At 37.6% G+C, this 20,433-nt stretch overlaps 1 protein-coding gene and 1 long non-coding RNA gene across 2 annotated transcripts in view; one reads left to right on the forward strand and one right to left on the reverse strand.

The window, feature by feature from the left end:
• Positions 1 to 20,433, reverse strand: part of LOC135200629 (ataxin-3-like) — a 237,658-nt gene that overhangs the window by 215,597 nt on the left and 1,628 nt on the right. The gene's annotated exons all lie outside the window — the stretch shown is intronic.
• On the forward strand, positions 12,362 to 14,443 carry LOC135200934 (uncharacterized). The gene is made up of 3 exons (XR_010311399.1): positions 12,362 to 12,614; positions 12,720 to 12,792; positions 13,335 to 14,443. It is a non-coding gene; the product is annotated as an uncharacterized LOC135200934 (long non-coding RNA).

Genomic DNA, 20,433 nt, shown 5'->3' on the forward strand with positions numbered 1-20,433 from the left:
TGAACCGTGTAATAATACATGAGTTTTCGCTGAAAACAGATGTTTTCAGGTTTCAACAAGCTGAAAAAGCAATAGACATCTACGAAGAGTCAGACTTCCAGGAATTGTATATCCGTAGGTCACGAACGATCGAATCGGCGGCCCTGAAAATTGAGCTCCGAAGAGAAGATTCAAATATTTGAAGCTTAGGGTAGTGCAGCAGTCAGTAGTGAGTCCAATATGGGAAACATGGTTTTAATATAGACCTGATTTGGGTGATTACTTACGAATGATTAGGCCGTTTACCAGAGGACAGACTTTGGTAGTTTTCCTTACTACCATGAATACAGCAGAGCACGATTTCTGTGTACTTCAAGTTTTCTTTGAATCTCCTCTTCGGAGCTCTTTTCAGGACCGATTCGATCGTTCGTGACCTACGGATTTACAATTTCTGGAAGTTTGACTCTTTGTAGATGTCTATTGCTTTTTTCAGCTCGTTGAAACCTGAAAACATCTGTTTTTCGGCGAAAACTGATGTGTTATTAATGGTTCAGAGGAGATTCAAAGATTTGAAGTACACAGATAGATTAGTTTTAGTTTTATTTTTCATGTATGTAGTCAAAATCTAAGTATGTTTAAGTATTATTGTGATTTTTTTTATATTTTCATTTATTGTCAAAATGTTTTGGTGCTTTGGTGATGACAGTATGGTGCTTCACTTTGACATTTTGAATTGAACATATTCAGCGAAACAATTCAGTTCGACTATCATGACTAATGTCGCTGTTCTTCTAGTGTCGTACCTATAGCTCTTAGCAACAGCGTACGGCAACTGCTCCATGATTAGCAAACTGTCGTACTTTCAAAAAGTCAATAGGGCAATACGGCACCACTGACAGAATCTGACGTAACCCCAGTACTACACCATGTTATTTGGGATGCGGGCTTATTCGGACCCTGGCTGATTCGGACCAGATTCGGACCTTAATCTTGGCTGATTCGGACCATTTGCTAGGCTGATTCGGACCCATAATAATAATTTTATATTATAGCAATGGGTGTTTCTATATAAGCATTCCGCATCGTTCGTCCCCGCCAGTACGAAAGCCACCAGGAATTGGGGCGTCCAAATGTATTTCGCCGTGTTTAGTACGAGCCCCTGGGGGTTAATTACAGTCGTCCGAATAAATATTACTTAAAATTCTTGTCCAGGAGGTAAAAATGCATAGAAAAATCGGCCAATCATATGAAGGTCCGAATAAGCCAGTACATATGGTCCGAATCAGCCAAGGTCCGAATAAGCCTGTTCCCGTTATTTGTATGGCAGGAAGTCTATTAACTGACGCATGCGCAATTCACATGCCGTACCAATATCTATCACAATCAGGGATACGGCTGCCGTACCAATATCCTGTGCCATATAGGAATCCACTATCTATGATCAGTGTAGTCGTATATTAATGGTTTAGTCTCCCCACTAATATTCATAGAAAATGTAATTGGTGTCTTTATAGAAAATGAATTTATTTGGTTAATTTGTACGTTTGCCTCCATATTTTGTTTATGTTTATTTAGTTACTTTTTATTTTGTTAATATTTCCCTCCTTAGCTTGTGTTTGAAATCTATATAGAGCTGAGTTAAGACATGAATATATATATATATATATATATATATATATATATATATATATATATATATATATACCATAGCCTCTATTTAGCAACCATCAAAATTAATGATTTACCCTGTAAACATGTCATTCATGCTAATGAAAGTCATCTGTGCCCAGTGGCTCTTTTGTCGCTCGGAACAAACAATGGTGGACCCACGCACCCGTAATTACTATACACCTGTCAAGGACAGGAGTATGGAAGGGGGACTAATCTCTGCCAGTGGTGGTAAGGAGATAGGCGTTCGAACCCGTCATCACTTCGTAAGGATTTGACAGGAGATAATCCATATGAATCTGTATGGAGAGAGAGAGAGAGAGAGAGAGAGAGAGCGAGAGAGAGAGAGAGAGAGAGAGAGAGAGAGAGAAAAGGGTACTATAAAGGGTTAATTACTTTCAATGGGAGTTGTCTCTAAGTGATTATATTGATGTAAGTTTATATATGATATAAATAATATGATATATAATATATATATATATATATATATATATATATATATATATAGTATACATATATATAATATATATACTATATATATATATATATATATATAAAGAATAAAAATGAAACCACGAAGGAAAAAATAAACGAAGGAGTCTGCGAGATCTTTTCGGCTTAAAAGCCCTTTACTGAAGCAGTTACTGTAACTGCTTCAGTAAAGGGCTTTTAAGCCGAAAGATCTCGCAGACTCCTTCGTTTATTTTTTCCTTTGTGGCATTTATCTTTATTTATGGATTTATCACGTTCCTAACTTTCGTGATTCTGTTATACATATATATATATATATATACATATATAATATATAGATAACCTATATATTAGATTCCTATATGAGTATAGATAGATATATATGAATAGATTAATTAAGAGAAGAGAGAGAAGGACCGCAGAGATGAGAGAAGAGGAGAGAGAGAGAATTAATTGGTTACAGTCATGACTGTCCCTACAGTATTTGTTGCAAGTAATTGCAAGCTTAGAGAGAGAGAGAGAGAGAGAGAGAGAGAGAGAGAGAGAGAGAGGGCGGTAATAATGGGTAGATATCATAACTACCCCTAAGTATTTATTCCGAAGCAGTTGCAAGCTTATTAGATAGAGAGAGAGAGAGAGAGAGAGAGAGAGAGAGAGAGAGAGAGAGGGAGAGGAAAAACACTAGTGGGTCACCTCTCTCTTTCATTTCTCTCTTTTTTTTTTTCACTTCGGACAAAAGAAGCGGCAGACAGCAACATCCAGGTTGTCCAGGTACCAGTACACCACCCAGCCCCCTCCTACTACCTAAGTACCCCTCCCAGTATCCAGTTCCTAAACACCTCTAAACACCGGTCATTCGACACGGCCCTACAAAAATTATGGGTCCGTTTTTGGGAACTGTCGGCTTTGCAGGTATAAGTGCATACAGGTGGTCGCAGACATATTAGTACTACCATCTGCTCAAAGTCAAAGTTTTGACCACCACTATTATGACCCCCACTAAGGCAGGAGGTTACCTGGGATTATGATTGCGTGGGTCAACAGGTGGGTTCGTAGGATGTCGTAAGGATATTTTCTTTTTAATTTCTCGCGTGTTCAAGGATTGGTTATTTAGGATTGATCGAGGCTAATGGTTTACCTGTCATAGATGGGTGGAAAATTTTATTAGTCTGTTTCTATTCGAGTAAATGTTAAGATATATCTTCGTCAGGGAAAGTGAGAAGGATTGTAAGGGTCTGGGAGCATCGCTCAAGAAATTAAACAAATGTAAAGTAACAAACTTACGAAAATAAATACATATGAATATATAAAAGGGCTAGGGCTTGAAATACATGGGTTAGACCCCACTAAACTTTAGAATTCTTACATTCCCAGTCTACTTTCTTTTTCCCTTGTTAAGGCAAAAATCTTTTTTGTTTAAGTTGGTCTATCGGTTTTTTGTTAGGCCTAATTATTGTTTTCTTTCTCAATCCTATTTTCAGGACGTATCAAACCTTGAGCCGTTGCAGAGGCCATCGGCTATACTTGCTACTACTTCTAGATGCAACAATCTTTACAAATAAATACACATTAGACGTAGATTATCTAACACCCAACGTATTTTCCTTATTTACAAAGTCCAAAGCCTCACTAAATAAAAACAACAAGATATATACATATTAACGACCTTGCATAATCCCCCCCCCCCCCTCCACCCACACGGCCATTAATCTCGGCGAGTGTCTGTGGACACGACCGCGTATCTGTTTAGCTCATAAGACCCGAGTGTAGATAATTTATTTTCCCGCCGTTAGCGTCCACTGCAGGAATATGATTGCACCTGAGAGAGAGAGAGAGAGAGAGAGAGAGAGAGAGGCTCTGATGCAGGCCAGGAGGACGGTTTAAAAAAGAAGAGTCGGCTGGTCTTTGTAGCGAGATAGAGATCTAGACGCAATGGCTTCAGTGGTGGTCTCCGACGGAGGACTTAGGAGGAAGGCAGTATAATATACTGTCCTGTCTCCTCTGTAGCTGGCGCTGTAAAGGTGGGGGTATAGGTAGGGACGGACCAGTGGTCTGTTTTGCTTTTTATTTTAACAGGTAACACACACGCGCGCGCGCGCAGGCATACACACATACACCTGCCTCCCTCCCGCTCATTGATGGCTAACCATGGGTTTCACCTTTGGCTGTTTCGTTGTGCCGTTCAACCTCTCCTTCCTACCCTTTCACCATGGCCCCCCCCCCTAACCCTCCCCCTCCTATAGGTTCTGCATCACAGGACGATGAGTACACCTAGACTCTCCCTCATCCTTTCTCCTTCCTTGTCCTCTGTTTACTACCGAGTAGGTACCGATGGTTTTTTTTTTTTTTCTTTTTCGCGTCAGCGTGGCTTTTGTGATTGACGGTGTGCGCGCATGCGCGTTGCCCCATTTTCTGTAGTCTCGTATTTTGAGATTTCTTCTTCTTTACGAAAAGCTTTGAGATTTCAGTGGTACTTTTGTCGTTGTGCCATATCTATTTTTTTCATGGCGTCTAACTTGCTATCAGCAAGCAATAAGGGTCCTATTTGTTTATTTTACCTATCTCAAAACACGGAGATACGACAGATTACTTATGAGAAAGCGAGAATGCGCAAAAATTAGCTTTTGATGACAGATTTTAAGGCGCAAATCAAAGAAACAGCACCTGGATTCAGTTCATTCGCCTGCATGGTCTTATCCGCGGGCCAAATTTCAGGACGAAGATATCTGTCTCTCTCTCTCTCTCTCTCTCTCTCTCTCTTCTCTCTCTCTCTCTCAATAGTGAAAATGCTTTCGCCCCGAGAAAGAAGGTTCGATAACGAGAAATTTCCTGCTTTCTTTTTCAGGGCTTTGTGAAAACCCTGGGTCGGAGAAATCCGCGCCAAAATTGCTTTCACCTCTTCTAGGAACCGTCGAAAAAAATAAGTAAATAAATAAAAGTTCGATTGCTTCCGCAAATCAGAGAGACGTTCAGTGTTTTGTTTTGGTAGCTCTATAACGTCTGCGTTTTCAATAAAAAAAAAAAATAAGATTTTTTAATGAAAGCAGAATGTTTTTTGTACCAACTTTCCTTCTCCAAATAGGCAGAAGTATTCACGCAAGCTTCTTAACAAGAAGAATAATGTTTATTTTCATATCCGAATTATATTTTTTTATCTCGTACAGGATAATGCGACCTTTTGAACACGTACCAATGCCCTTTCTTCCATACCCAAGTTCCCGAGGGAACGAGGTATATATATATATATATATATATATATATATATATATATATATATAGATAATATATATAGAGAGAGAGAGAGAGAGAGAGAGAGAGAGAGAGAGAGAGAGAGAGGTAAATAACCTTCTTTTAGTCCTATATGTCATATATAATACATTTGGATTTTTAGATGATCTGGAAGCTCAATCTTTGATGAAGCTTCCAGTAAGCTTGGCAACGAGAGAGAGAGAGTTACTTTTCCCCTAAATTAGAGAGGACCCATACAGAAGAGCGTGCCGTTAGGAGCAACTCCCAGAGTGAGAAAAGTAATGGACTCCTAAGGAGGCAGGGGGCAACCCGGAACCTCACACCATAAATACCACCCAGTCGAATAGGATGGCTGAGATAGAATATAAATAATAAATAAATAATAATAATAATAATAAACAGTAAACTCTTAGAAGTTCGAATATTTCAAGTTAATGACCTCCGCGGTAGCCATATTCCATACGAATAGGCTTCATCTTCTGAATAATAATATAATGATAATAACAAAACGTCCACTGAGAAAATGTCTTTGTGTTATCATGTTTGTTCAGACAAATGCCTTATCGTCAGAACAGCGGACGACAACAGACAAGAAATGACGATAAACCCTTTCGCTAATAAACAAAACTGTATGGTACTACGTCAAGGCTTCCTGTCTCTCGTGGTGATGTAGTAGTCATTTGTTTTTCTGTTTCTTCGCGTTTATGTCAATGTATCAATACATTGATACATTTGGGGTTGTGGGGTGAATGAGACATTCCACTCGGCGTGTCAGATCTGTCCTAATAACAGTTATTATTTCAGTTAATTGTTAATTATGTTATCGTATACTACCTTCTTTCAAGATGCATAATGTCTCGTCTCATCCATAAAGAGAAAACTTGTTAATTAAATATATATATATATATATATATATATATATATGATATATATATACATATATATATATACATATATATATATATAGATATATATATATATATATATTATATTAATGTATATATATATATATATATATATATATATATATATGATATATATATATATTATATATATATACACAATACATACACACACACACACACACACACACACACACATATATATATATTTATATATATAAATATATATATTATATATATATATTCATAATATATATATATATGATGATTTTCTTGACAAAGCTCGGAGATATATTGACCAATCATTAAGGGAGGTATAATTATATCTCTCTAAATGACTTAGCCTGATTGCTTTGGGTTTGGGGACTAGTGTTTGTTGTTATTATTATTATTATTATTATATTATTACTTATTATTATTATTATTATTATTATTACTTACTGCTACTACTTCTACTACCAATATTTTCTATCACAATCATCCTATTCGACTGGGTGGATTTTATAATGTGAGAGATTCCGGATTATTATTATTATTATTATTATTATTATCATTATTATTATTATTATTGCATAAAATGCATTTTTAATCATTGCATTAACTTTCGTAGCCCAGATCTTGTAGAGACTTTGAAAATAACTATATTAGTACTGACATATTACAATAAGGTTAAAAATATTTATTACAATTGATCAGAATTCAGTTATTTAAAAAAAGATAAGACTTAATTTATATTACACACTAACAGCAATGATATTACCGCTAAAAATAATTATAACTTGAAATAAAATTTAACAGTTCCGTCTATGCTAAAATATTAAATACTTATTAATAGTAATTTTGTTAAGGTTAGAATACTTGAAGGAGAATGAATGCAAATTCACAAATACAGTTGATAAGAATACATGAAAAAAAATAAAAATGAAGATGAATACAAAGAAATAAAGAAATGTAATTAAAAAAGTAATATAGGCTCAAAAACGAGCGAATATTTGAAACACAACTAATCTTAGAGATACCATCGACATATATATTTGTGAATTTAAAAAACTAATGAATAAACAGATATTACTGTAAAAAAAAGAATGAATAAACAGATAATACGATAAAGAATAAAAAAACGGAATGCGCAAATAATAATAATACATAAAAAACAAAATAATCATAAATATACAGAAATAAGCACATATTATTAATTATAAGAAAGTAATATACGCACATGTATGAACTAATATTTCTAACAACCTTTATCATAGTAGATATTTGTGAACTTATACGAATAAATGAATAAATGTTCCTGTCAAAAATAACAAACAAAAGACTGAGTACACACTCCACCAGACTTGCAAAGCCTTACGGGACCACAACGCAGGTGGTCATGCTTGCGAAATTGCAGGCGCCCGGAGAGGGGAGCCAGTCGTTGGGGGGGGGGGGGGCGTTTTGCCCACCGGAGACGGGACGAATTCGGGGGTCGGAAGGAAACTCGGAATTTCGGAAGTGTGGAGAAAAAGGCAAATTTTTACGAAGAACTGGTCTCCTCTGCTCGTCTTCAGGTGCCATACGGAAATTGTGCGCGACCCTCGCTTGTCTATTTTTTTTTTCTTTTTTTTGGCGGGGGGGATCGTTGCGTTTGGTAACGCAAGAGCATTGTGGTAGATGAGTCAGTCAATTATTATTATTATTATTATTATTATTATTATTATTATTATTATTATTATTATTATTATATACACAGAGATTTTAATGTCTATTTTTTTAACCGTTGCGTATGGCAACGCAAGAACACTTGAGGTAGATGAGACAGTCAATTATATTCATTATTAATTAATTATTATTGATTATTATTATATATACAGATACTTGTTTTGTTATTTTGTTAACCGTTGCGTTTGGCAACGCAAGAGCACTTGAGTAGATGAGTAAGTCAATTATTATTATTATTATTTTATTATTTTTTTTTTTTTTTTTTTTTTTTTTTTTTTTGCTCTATCACAGTCCTCCAATTCGACTGGGTGGTATTTATCCAGTGTAGGGTTCCGGGTTGCATCCTTCCTCCATAGGAGTCCACCACTTTTCTTACTATGTGCGCCGTTTCTAGGATCACACACTTCTGCATGAGTCCTGGGGCTACTTCAGTCTCTAGTTTTTCTAGATTCCTTTTCAGGGATCTTGGGATTGTGCCTAGTGTTCCTATGATTATGTGTACAATTTCCACTGGCATATCCCATATCCTCCTTATTTCTATTTTCAGGTCTTGATACTTATCCATTTTTTCCTTCAACTCTGCTGTCCCATGGTATTGCGACATCAATGAGTGATACTTTCTTCTTGATTTTGTCAATCAACGTCACGTCTGGTCTATTTGCACATATCACCCTATCTGTTCTGATACCATAGTCCCAGAGGATCTTGGCCTGATCGTTTTCTATCACTCCCTCAGGTTGGTGCTCGTACCATTTATTACTGCAAGGTAGCTGATGTTTCTTGCACAAGCTCCAGTGGAGGGCTTTTGCCACTGAATCATGCCTCTTTTTTGTACTGGTTCTGTGCAAGTGCCGGACATCCGCTTGCTATGTGGTTTATGGTTTTATTTTTCGTATTGCACTTCCTACATATGGGAGAGATGTTATTTCCGTCTATCGTTCTTTGAACATATCTGGTTCTTAGGGCCTGATCTTGTGCCGCTGTTATCATTCCTTCAGTTTCCTTCTTTAGCTCTCCCCTCTGTAGCCATTGCCACGTGTCATCGCTGGCTAGTTCTTTAGTCTGTCTCATGTATTGTCCGTGCATTGGTTTGTTGTGCCAGTCGATGTTCTGTTTGTCATACTTCTGTCTGTATAATTATTGATCATTGTAAGAAATCTGCAAACTGATCGGTCTTTGGTTAATTAATCTTGTTAGCTCTCAGCAACTGAGCGCGCTCTCTCTCTCTCTCTCTCTCTCTCTCTCTCTCTCTCTCAGATATTTCCTCAGAGAAACTAGAAAACAAGCCCTACTTGTTTGTCCAATAAGTCTGTCCTATTTTTAGAAGCCCCAGCTATACTCACCGATCAGCGCTCTTCATTATAACAGCTGGATACCGCACTTTACCCTAATGGCACTCGGGCATGGGGTATTTCTGGAGCCTAATGACCCGTGGGGCAGGTCAGATCAGGCCTGATCCAACGCGAACGGACACAGAAGCGGCGCTTCGAGGGGTGCCCAAACCTCGTTTGGCTAATCCGCACTTTGTGCCGATCTGGGTCCCCCCCGAGTTTTTGGGCAAAGCCGTGCCCTTGAGGACGGCCCCCACTGAGGGACGAAATGAAGAGGAGGAGCTAACGACTCTCCAGGGTATATGGAAACGAGAGGGTGGTCCGGACGAAGAAGGAGATGGTGCCAACGTATTGACCAAACTTCGTCTTGGAAAGGGTAGCTGTGGATTGGCCTGCTGAAATGGACATTAATTATAGCTCGCTGTGTTAGTATGATAAATGACCTCCCAAGGGGAAACTGTATGCCCCACGACTTGACGGGTAATTGGCTTATTAAGGAGCTCTCGATGAGGGCGTGAAGGAATGGAATGGAACAATAAAATGAAGTCCAAGCGCTGGGACCTACGAAGTCAATCAGGGCTAAAAGGGTGAAATTGACAGTAAAAAAGATTTGAAAGGCGTAACAGGAGAAAATTTCGCAGTCGTAAGGAGAGGGAGGAGGAAAGTAAAACGGAAAAAGGATGAGAATATGAACGGAGATACAGTGAAAGTGATGATGAAATAAGCTACAGGGTATAGGGAGGGCCGAAAAAGATGCTGCAAAGATCTTTAAGTGGTGTCTATCTAGTGCAAAGCGTGTAGAATGAAAAAATGCACGCGTTTCTCTAGCATGTTATATATTATATATATATTATTATATATATATAGATATATATATATTATATATATATACATATATATATCATTTTATGAGATAATAAAAAGTTCTGACGAGAGGTGGAAGATATGATTCCAAACATAGTCCACGTGTAAAGTTTGGCATCACCTCCAAATGTCAGAAATATTATACAAATACGCACAAATGTATACATAAACAAGTACACAGACACTGTATATAAGTGTATGAATTGTTTATATATATATATATATATATATATATATATATATATATATATAAATATATATATTCATATATATACTCTCTCTCTCTCTCTGACACTCAGCGTAATTAGGCAACTGAGGGCGTGGCCGGTACTAGGACTGTAACTGCTCTGGAATGCAAAGAAAGGAAAATCCATCAGCAAAACGGGTAAAGTCAAGGTAAAGTTACGTTAGACACACATAAAATGTCTTATCCTACTTACGGCCTGGGAGTGAGTGGGTATAAGGGTACTTATTATATTCTACAGCTTTCAAATTCGTAGTTTCATTCATTACAAAATCATAATTACGTTTCGAAGTCGTTGGGTTCTTCAGCTGAACCATCTGTTGGATGCTGTTATGGCCACGCAGGTAGTCAATTATGTAGTTTGCTGGAAGCCGGTACTGGACTTCCACGTCTGCGGGGTAGGTCAGGTAGGTATTCAGGGCTAGAGTCCCCCCCCTTTAAATGGAAAATGATAAAACTAGACTGTTCTTTAAGAACCCCCACTTGAATTCACCAGACATGAACACAGTTTGTATAAATATATATATATTATATATATATATATATATATATATCATATATATATTATATATATAGATTATAGATATATATATCTTATATATATATATATATATATATATATATAATCACGAGAAATGTCAATTGGTTCCGAGTTGAAGTGAATCGAATATAGCATTAAGGCCAAAGGCCGAGCAGTGGGACCTATGAGGTCATTCAGCGCTGAAACGTATGACAGTTAAAGGTTTGAAAGGTGTAACAGGAGGAAAACCTCAAAGCAGTTGCACTATGAATCAATTGTTAGGAGAGGGTGGAAAGTAAGATGGGAGAAGGAGAATACGAAAGGAGGGACAGTAAAAGGAACGCAAGGGGTTGCAACTCACCGCATGAGGTGCACTGTCGGCACTACTATCCCCCCACCCCACCCCACCCCAATGGTATATTGGTTCTGTGGATCCTTCCATAGTGACACTAATTTATCTATCAGCTCTGGAAAAGGAGAAATCTTATCTGTAACTATTCACAGAATATAATTTATCTTTAATAATATACCCGAAGGAAATTGTAATAGATATAATTTTAGCTCAAGAACTTTGCTCCCAATATAATCCACACCAAAAAAAAAGTAACATGAATATCAGGTAAGAAAGGATTTAAGACGTGACTATACTATAAAAAAATAATCACTTTAAAAACCTAGGAAATTTTAGCTCAAGAACTTTGTTCCCTAATAAAATTCCTGCAAAAAAATGAATACTAAAAAGTTTTAGTAATATATCTATCTAAGAGAGAGAGAGAGAGTTCTATACTTCACTGGTTGTGAACGGATGTAAATAGTGGCCACCAGCAATTACCTTATTATTTCAACGCAAGAGAACCTGGAAATCATTTAAAGTAATACTAATACAAAAGACAAATAAGTAAAAAGTATTAACCACTTATACTTAAGTAACAACAAGAAATCAGTACGTATAATATATTATATATTATATTTAATTAATTATTATATATATAATTATATATTTATATATATATAATATTATATAATATATATATATATAATATATATCATATATATATTATTTATATATACTATAATATATATATATATAATAATATATATATAGTATATACTATAAGATATGATATATATTTATATATATATATATATATATATATATATATATATATATATAGTATATATAATGACCTATATATATATATATGTATATATATATAATAAACGATCAATTATTACCGTTTTTCCGTAATATACCATTTCACGATCAACTCTGAGTAAAACACACTGTACGTTACTGCCACCTATCGGTCGCTAAATGAACTACTCAAGGATCCACCACTCGCTTATGAGCTTTTTAAAAAGAGTAAAAATGGTATAATCTTAGCTGCCTTCATCATCCTTGGGTTGTTAACTTGACGATCTTCATAAGTTCACTTACGCACTATCGTATGAGATATGGTTATTTGCGAAGTTCGTCGAAGTTATCGTCTGTATAAGAAGTTTGCGTGGTGGACGGTTTGACGGTTGAAATTTCTGCTTTTGTTAAGCTACGTCCTGCTCTTATTTTAGTTATTAGTTTGCCAGATTAGTTTTAGTTTCGATTAATGTTAATTTTGCGTGACGTTACTGATGGATATTCTATGTTCTTAAGTGGCTGATCTTCATCTTCAGAGGAGTGTTCGGTAATCTACTTACGATCACACCTAGACCTATTTTAAGCCTGTGACTTGTTTCGCTGTTATTGTTGAACTTTGGCGTGATTTTATATGGACTATCTTACTTTCCAGATTTCTGGATCCTGCATCGCAACGGAAGCTCTTATCTTCAGCTGCATTGTTGGTAACTATATTGAACTACAGGGTGAGAAACATTCTTTTAGTATCTCAATCCTTTTGCATGACCTATTCCTCCTCCTTCAGGGGCGACGCCCCTGAAGGGGGAGGATGTCCTAGTGTCATGCGGTAGACTTTTAGTCTACCGCTTGACATGAGGGGGCTTGCATCTTTTTTTCTTTTTCCTTTAACTAATTGTGGTTCTTTTTCCTTTAACTAATTGTGGTAAGTTGAATATTGACTTTAACTAAGGAAAGGAGACTTCATCTTGCTTTATTTTGCTCTATTTGGAGTTTAAGGTTACTAAGATAATTTATTGTAGTACAGCTATTGTTATTTTTAATATCACTAGTTATACTAAGATATGAAACTAGATATAAATCCTATTTTAAAAAAATCGTAACTGGAAAGATTGTCTAGCAATGAACTTCTGAGTTCTTTCAGGTTCTAGTGTTAATATTTTCTTTAACCAATATTAAGTGTCCCTAATCTTAAATTAAAAGTTAAGATAAAAATTATCTCCTACCCTATACTGGGAACTTTTGTCTAATAGACTTCATTCCTTTACAGGTTGGTTGGTCAGAAGAGTAGTCATGTTAGCTTTTAAAATTGCTATACCAGACTGCTTGGGTAGCTGAAATTGAAACTACACAGATTGGCTGCTTGCAAGAAGCCTTAGTCAGTACGTTCAAGTGGCTGAGGGGTGTAGCCATTTGTAGACTGGTAACAGGGCCGGATTTAGCGGTGGGCAATGAGGGCACCTGCCCAGGGGCCTCCACATTTTAGGGGGCCTCAAAAAAAGGACCCAGGCTTAAATAATTTTTAATTTCTGTAAAAATATATGGAATAAGTTTTTTTTAGTCTGGAATAAAACAAAATTGTGGATATTTATGATAATCTTTTTTCACCACTGAAAACTACAGTAAAATCAAAGTAAAAAACATGATTATTAGAAATTTAGGCTGTTTACAGTTACCCCTAAAATTACCTCCTATATCTATTTTTGAATGCATTGTTGGTTTACAAAATAATGATCGACTCAGTCACCTGGCTTTGATGAGCATTGAGTATGACATCCTCAGACATTGACTTTGACATATTGATCACCAAATTTGCAAGGGCCAAGTCTCGTAAAGTGTGGTCTGTAAATACAGATACCGCTATAGTTTTTCTATTCTACGAAGAAACTTTGATTTTAAGATTGGCGGCACTGAGTATGGGTCATGCACCTTCGAAAAATGGTCAGTTTGTACAGTCAGGTGTGAAGTCCTGATGAGTGAAGGCAAACTAACATTTAGATTTGTGGTAATAAAACGCATGCTATTTATTTGAAATTGCTTTTCATAAACTTTTTATACTAGTGTGCAGAGTCAGGAGAGGTCATTTTGCACAATTTATTAAGATTACCAAAATTCATTACTGGCAGGATCGGCAATGAATATTTCCCGGTGGAGCTTACAGCGACCCCCGGTGAGGCTTGCTTCGCTCGCCACCCGCCTCAAGCAGGGTGGGCCTCCACACACTTGATTGCCCAGGGGCATCCACATGCCTAAATCCGGCCCTGCTGGTAGAGTGGCTGATTGGTGCAGCCATTTGTGGCTTTAGTGGCTAAAATTGCAGCCATTTTTCGACTGGTTAAGTGGCTGAATATGCAGATTGTAGTTACTTGAGTTGGTTTGAATAGAAATAAATAAAAACTGCAAGTATGAAAGTTTTAATTTTATTAGGTTGATCCATACACTATCTTGGAGTATATGAAGTCTTTTAAGACTTTTCTATGTTTGGAAACATAATTCAAAGGTTGGCAGCCTGAGGTAAAGAATGCCTTTTAACTGTTATGGTGTTTGGAATGTCCTGGTAGCTTAAAATTCAAAGGTTTGGAAGCCTGGAAAGTAGAACTTATATTTCCGGGGTGCTCAGGAAGCATACAATTCAAAGGTTTTGGAGAGTTAAAAAGATTTCCAATAACTTATCATAAGCCGCTTAAATTTATCCACAAAGGGGTCCCACGTTGCTGAACCATGCAAATTGACATGAGAATTGCTTAAAGGCCTGTCCACACGATCGGGCCTGATCGGCGGACTTCCCCTCTAACGGGCACACTTGACGGGCAAACCGTCAAATTGCCCGATGGGTCTTGTAGCCAAAATCACCATGGTGGTGCTCGATGGCTTGAGCTTCGACCCTGGCAGACGTACGTTAACCATATACATTTCTTTTTCTTTTTCTGAGCCATTCTTTGCACCATATTCTCTTCTTTTTCATCATACACAAAGCAATTATCATGCTACACTATCTTCTCCTTTGCGGTAGGCACCATGTTTATCGTACCGCACTGAACACACTACTGGCATCGTCGGTCTCGCCCACCTCTCCATCGCCTCACCCGTGTGGACAACATTCACGAATAAGTCCGCCAGAATTTGCCCGTCAAACCCCACCCCGGAGCACGCCGATCAGGCCCGGTCGTGTGGACAGGCCCTTTAGAATGAATCCTAACATTCAGTCTTGTCTGGACTAATCTAGCACTGTTTTGGAAATCTACCGTAACGTTGAGATAGAATTTTATTTTTTTCGCTATTTATATACTGTCCGTTTAAAAATACTGGTTATGTTGGGTGCTCTGGAAGTAAGGTTACTAATATCTTGTAATGATGCGAAACTAGTGACCGCTGTTATAAGATTAATGGGAGGATAAGGTACTTTGTATAGACTACAGCGTTGGATTTGTTTTAAATGTGTTTTAGTGGATAAGATGACTGATATGGTCAGGATTTATAAATTGGCCATTAGTGATTAATGTAACTAAAACTAGCATTGAAGGGTCTCCTGCCACTATTTTAAGCCATAAGGTCCAAATATATTAAAAGACAAAAGTCTTGTACTCCTGCTAGGTTTGGTTTGGTGGACTGTGTTCAAGCAGTTAAATGCAACACCCAGCTATCTTGTCTTTAATGTTAGGGTCTGGTATAACAGCTACCTGTTAATTGCCCAGTGGGACGTGGCTATAGTTAATTACAGAATGATACGTTGGGGTAATTGGTTCTGCAGTTTTTTTTTTTTTATTTTTTAAGGGGGGGGGAAGGAGGGCGGGTTACAATAAAAACTTCAAATGGAAGGAATTGCAGTGTTGACATTTTGGGTTATTACTCTGACTGAATTAGGACACAGATTAAATTGAAGTAAACAGATTAAATTGAAAAACATTAAATTGAAATAAAACATTTTTAATTGAAATAAAATTTTTAAGATTAATCATTTTCTTATAGAACAAGCTTGCAATTTAAGCTAGGAATTCAAGCTAAAGTATATGGCGTTTATTTGGAAACTTAAGGCATAAGTACATCTCAAGTCGTACTTTAGCAAGCAAATATTTGCTTGCAGTCAGCCTTAAAGGAAAGATTCCTAACTTTGTTGAAATTGAAACATCACCCGTTCCAACTAGTTTAAAACGAAACGTAAAGGCAAACAACCTCTAAAGAATAAAGAATTCAGTGGCAGTTGATGATAATTCGACTGCAGACATGACTCGTCATCCTCCGCCGCGGAGTCAGATGACCGTGAAACGACTATTCCTTCTCCCGGGATTATTTTGTGATATGGAACAAACATTAACTGGTTCCGGGCCGTGATCTTTTGGGGGGAGAGAGGTCCTGAGAACTGAGAAGGACTTGTAGATTTAAGGGAGGAAGACCAGGTATAGGACGGAGGAGGCGTGGGAACTTCAGCACGTGGGGAGCGCAAGCGCTCTCGTGCTGCGGTTGAGGTTTGAGGAGGAGGTTGAGGAGGGCTCTCTTTCTCTCTCCCAACAATTACAAGTTTCCGCCAAAGTCGTCCTGTTCTCCTTTAGTCCCATCATTCTGCTGGCGTAGCTTTTTTGTTGTTTGACTTCAAGTCGATGATGATGACCTTCGGTGGTGTCAAGTTCTTTCTCTGACTCACGGTTGGTTCTCCTCTTGGGAACTGGTTCAAACTATTGTTGGTCTTAAACTGTTTTAAGATCCTGTATGTAAGCCTTCCTCCATAGGATGTATAGTACTATAGTGCCATCAGTGCAACTGATGCTGAGCACTGTGGGCATTATTTAAGTTTTTTTTCGGCCTCTAGCTACAACCCCCTTGAATTCCTTTTGCTGTATACCTCCGCCCATAAGCACTCCCTTCCATCTTACTTCCCTCAACCCCCTCCAGACAATATTGACGTAATGCAAATACGAGGTTTTCCTCCTGTTACGCTTTCAAACCTTTTCACTCTGTGTCCCTCGCAACGCTGAATGACCCCAAGTCAATATATAGGTCCCAGCGCTTGGCCTTTGGCCTTCATTCTATAGTTTATTCTATTCTGCAAGCCTTCAGGCTCTCTTTTTCTTGAGAAATGGTATTTTTATGTTTCAAGTTACGGCCCCTGGCTTTCGCTCTCATGGGAACTCCTTTTTTTTTATTATTATTATAGGAGTCTGTGTGTTATAGCCTTCTGTATATGCGTGCCCGCGGTTTTCCTGTAACATGCAGGAGCGAGCAGCCCGCCAGAGTGATCAGGGAGCAGGATATTATCGCTGGAAACCGAGAATTAGTCCAAAGACGCACGTCATTAACCATGTCGACGACGAGGGCGGGAGGTAGGGGGTGGTGGAGGAGGTCTCCCTTCCGTAATTGCAGTCTTCCGCCGTTGGTTCGCCTTCGCCGGTGAAAAACAGTTAGCGGTTGTCTTGTCGTTAATTAATTGTAATAAGGGCAGTTGCATGATGGCGCCGGAGCGTGTATTTCTTGTAACGAATCAAGAGTTTAATTTCTCTAACGATGCATCTGCCAAGAAACGGTTTTGACTGACAAGCAACGGCTGTTGTGAGACAAGCATAGAAGTTCTCGTCTTCGGTATGTCACGGGGAATCGAAGTGGGCCAATGTTTCCTTAGTCATTTGTTGAAATTGAGGCACTTGAACGGCATAGCAACTTTCTCCTGAACTGATGGTTGCATTAGGCTTATTAAATATTTCAAGTAAAGTCCTGAGAGTTTGGAAACCAATACCTTTGTCATTGCTTGGTTATTTAATGAAACAGACGCTGAACAGCGTAACGACGTGATTTCGTAATCTAATGGTTAAATTAGGCCTATGACATTTTTCTAGTTGAGGTTTGAGTCTAAACACAGTATTTTTGTATCTGTCCCTGATATTTGATGAAATTAAGGGTCGTAAACAGCATGCATAGCAACATACTCTTTGGAACTAATTGTTAAATTAGGCCCATGACAGTTTCCCAGTTGATTTAGCCCTATAACATTTTCCTAGTCGAGGATTGAGAGTCTGGACACAATATTTTTTGTAATCTATCCTTGGTTATTTGATAATGGAATATTTTTTGTAATTTTTCCCTGGTTACTTGATGATATTAAGGGGAGTAAACTGAAATTACGCCTATAACATATTCCTAGTTGTGGTTTGCGAGTCTGGACATAATAATTTTTAAAATTTTTTCATGGTTATTGGATGTAATTAAGTCACGTAAACAGATTAGTAACATACTCTTAGGAACTAATTGTTAAATTAGGCAAAATAAATTCTTAGTTGAGGTTTGAGAGTCTGGACAATATCTTTTAATTTTTCCCTGGGTATTTGATGTAATTAAGGAGCGCAAACAGTAGAGCAACATATTCTCTTGAAGAAATGGCTAAATTAGTCCGATAACATTTTTCAAGCAGAGATTTCATAGTCGGGATACAATGTTGTTGTTGTTATAATCGCCTAGTTATTTGGTGAAATTGAAACGGGTAAACAGAGTAACAACATATTCTCTTGAACTAATGGTTAAATTAGGCCTATAACATTATTCTAGCATAGGTTTGACTTGAAGGTTAGGTAAATATAGGCCCATTTTTATCTTTTTAAGGATCATAGGCCTAATGATGACATACCAAAGTTACTTATTCCGGGGATGACCATCTTTGCTGCGACGCTGTTGCAAGACTGAAAATAAAATAAAAGAGAGAAATGAGTCTATTTAAGAATAAATGAGTAAATACACAAACAAAATCAATAAGCGGACAAAGGAAAAGTGACGTTCGAAAAGAAACTTTCTGAAATTGTCGTAATTGTCTTGAGGTAAGGCAAATGGCGACCTTCCGATGAATAATACCCAAAAGTATCTTCGGTCCAGAGGTGACGAAGGGCCTGGGCGCCGCCACCTAGTAATTGGTCCGACGGAGGGAGGAGGAGTTCCTGCCTCTGCCGTTCCTGACACGAAGGGCGTGGGAAGACCACGGGCTTCCGATCTCACGAGAGAGACTCTCTCTCTCTCTCTCTCTCACTCCTGATCATTGTCCTCTGGAGAAAATGGGGCGACTTAGGGAGATTTATTTTTTCTAGTGAATTGCATCTTGGTAAGTCCTTCCTCTCTTCTCTTCTCTCTCTCTCTCTCTCTCACTCCCTGATCACTGTCCTCCTGTTTATTTAGTTTCTCTCTCTCTCTCTCTCTCTCTCTCTCTCTCTCTCTCTCTCTCTGCCTTATCTACAGCTCTACAAGAGTGAAACAAGGGGAGACATCTGTAGTGAGTTGCTTGCTTGGTTGGTGTTCTGCCTAGACTCGGTTTATTTCTCTGCTTCTGCAGTTTAGTTTCAGGAGAACAAACAGTTAAAGTTAACTTAGAATGTTCATTGCACTGTACAACGACATTTAATCCATTTCAAGACGAGTAAGGGTACAACCCATGCCGCTGTAACAAGTGAAATATGTAATTTGATGCGATCTACCAGTTTTTATTTTTTTTTTGTCTTATTCGGCCTATAAAATTGAACTAGGCTGTTCGTCCCATTTGTAATTGCCTTTAGAAATAGGTATACTCCCCAAGAGGCCATATATACTAACTATTAGATTTATTATATGATAATAGACGTTATCAACCCAGATAGGTAGACCTAATGGGTATCAGCGTTTGTTGCGGTCAAGAAAAGTACGTAGGTCTAACTATTTCATTTCTAAATACTTGTTGAGGATTTGGAAGGCTGTAGGCCTACTCTTTTTGGTGGCAGACGTACTAAAGGAGAAAACGACGCAAGATATGCATGAATACGTATGTATTCATGCTATAATACTGTAATATGTAAAGGAATTACTTCTGCTGAGGCAAGGAAAGGACATATGCCTAGCCACTCCATTCCTAAAGGCCAGTACTACTCACTTTTGGTGTCGTCTTTTGTCAAGGAGAAAACGACGCAAGACTAGGAAAATTTTATATATATTATATATATATATATATATATATATATATATTTTTATATATATATATATATATATATATATATATATATATATATATATATATATATATATATATATAATGGGTAGTACCAACGTCCACTGAAGTTAAGAAAAGGCCGTAGGCCTATAGAGCCTTCATTCGCTGAAGACTTGCTGAGGAGCTGGAAGGCTGTAGTAGGCCTACCCATTTTGGTGCCATACGTTCTAAAGGAGAAAACAACGGAAAGATATGTATATATATGTTTATAATTTATAATACTGAAATATATAGAGACGAATCCATTTTAGACAAAGGAAGTCGAGAGAGGCAGGAAAAACTAAAATAAATAAAAAGCGCGCGAAAAGACGCGATCTCGGAGACCTCTGCCATGTTCAGAGGCCTCTCCTCCTCCTCCCCTTCCCACAACCCTTAG

The sequence above is a fragment of the Macrobrachium nipponense genome, chromosome 27 (assembly GCF_015104395.2).
Source record: "Macrobrachium nipponense isolate FS-2020 chromosome 27, ASM1510439v2, whole genome shotgun sequence".
Classification (NCBI taxonomy): domain Eukaryota; kingdom Metazoa; phylum Arthropoda; class Malacostraca; order Decapoda; family Palaemonidae; genus Macrobrachium; species Macrobrachium nipponense.